Below are 2,022 nucleotides of genomic sequence, written 5' to 3' on the forward strand. Positions count from 1 at the left end.
CCTCATATTAACCAGATTGCATAAAAACCTTAGTGGTTTTATGCCTCATATTAACCAGATTGCATAAAAACCTTAGTGGTTTTATTCCTCCTGTTCACCAGATTGCAAAAAAACCTTAGTGGTTTTATTCCTCCTGTTCACCAGATTGCAAAAAAAACCTTAGTGGTTTTATTCCTCCTGTTCACCATATTGCATAAAAACCTTAGTGGTTTTATGCCTCATATTAACTAGATTTCATAAAAAACCTTATGGTTTAGTGCCTCATAATAACCAGATTGCATAAAAACCTTAGTGGTTTTATGCCTCAAATTAACCAGATTGTATAAAAACCTTAGTGGTTTTATGCCTCATTTTAACCAGATTGCATTTAAAACCTTAGTGGTTTTATGCCTCCTGTTCACCAGATTGCATAAAAACCTTAGTGGTTCTATGCCTCATATTAACCAGATTGCATAAAAACCTTAGTGGTTTTATGCCTCATATTAACCAGATTGCATAAAAACCTTAGTGGTTTTATCCCTTAAATTAATCAGATTGCATTAAAAACAGTGGTTTTATGCCTCATATTAACCAGCTGACAGTCTGAAGCCATTCTATGGGACTGATAACGATAATAACGTCCATTTAATGGATGATAACATCCAAAGCGGTGCTAAAGTTTCAGATAAAATGTTTCAGATGTGAAAATGTGATTGGCATCTTTAAACAGTGATGATTTTWGTCTCAAGACACCGAATCACATGGTTCAAATATCTCATCTGAAAAACTACYATTAGCAAGACAGTGAAGAAGATGTTCTCCTTGTTCTCCTTTAGTCCTAAATCTCTGTCTGACTGTTGTTTCCTGCAGGTATGACACTGACTGTTCATAAATAATCCATACAGCCTCACTTCTAAACAGCAAACCATCCTTTCATTCCCACTGCGTTGGAGCTCAGCACAAGAGCAGAGGAGGAGTTTAATCATTTGCATCATTAAGAGGGCTTTTCACTAAGCTGCTCGGTATTACATTTTGATCTGCTATAAACTGTGAACTGTCACAGGTTTAAAGACCTCAGAATAAATCTTGACATCTTGTGAGAAATAAAAAAGAACAGATTTCGTAAACAGCCAGCTTTAATCCAGTGCTGATAGATTTACCACATTGGGCCACAGACATTGTCAAGTCTAATTTTACAGACTCTAATGTGCACTTTCTGCAGAAAGTTAAAATGAAGGGAAAAAAACAAAACTCCTCTGGGTTTTATAATGTGTTATAGATTCAAATAAGTTTTAGGGTTTGATGCAGTCAGGTGAGAACAGGTGCAAATAGTGCAGCTTAGATGTCACCCTGCCTCTGCCTCTCAGAACACATGCACTTTTATTCTATTTCTGACTGCGGTGAGACTTGTTATTTCTGAGCTTCCTTCTGTTAAAAATGYGGACACGTTCACTTTATGTGCAGCTTTTAAAGCTGATTCAAGTGTAAAGTTTATTAAAATAAGAAAAGGGGAGATTTATTGTGTGTGTTCCACAGTCTGTTATAAGAAGAGCTTTGTCATTAAAGAGCACATTGTCTCTTTTTATTTTCACATTTTACAGCCAGAAAGAAGAATTGATCTTTATCTGTTATGGCACTTTGATGCCTCTCCAAACACAAAACATTCAAGAGCATCAAGAGAAGAAAAAAAATACCCATCAATACTGTAAAACAACACTTACTTTCTGCCTGTAAGCATATACATAAAATGTTGAGAGGTTGAGAATGGCCTCTTCCAAGAACTTGCTTTCAGGAAGTTTTATTTCCAATGAATAATGCATAATGAAGCAACATGAGGCTGTGTCGAACTTTAAAATGTTTCCCATCCACATAAATCAACGTCACAGCTGTATACAGTCACATCAGGAATTCAGATGTGCTGCAAAACTCATTTAAAAAGGAGGCAAAAATTATACCATGTCAAATTTATAGCTCTCAGAAGGAACCACAGAAGATAAATTTTGCATTTAAAAGTACTCATTGCAAAATGTAGACCACACACAC

This window comes from Austrofundulus limnaeus, unplaced genomic scaffold, assembly GCF_001266775.1.
Source record: "Austrofundulus limnaeus strain Quisiro unplaced genomic scaffold, Austrofundulus_limnaeus-1.0 Scaffold7, whole genome shotgun sequence".
Lineage (NCBI taxonomy): Eukaryota > Metazoa > Chordata > Actinopteri > Cyprinodontiformes > Rivulidae > Austrofundulus > Austrofundulus limnaeus.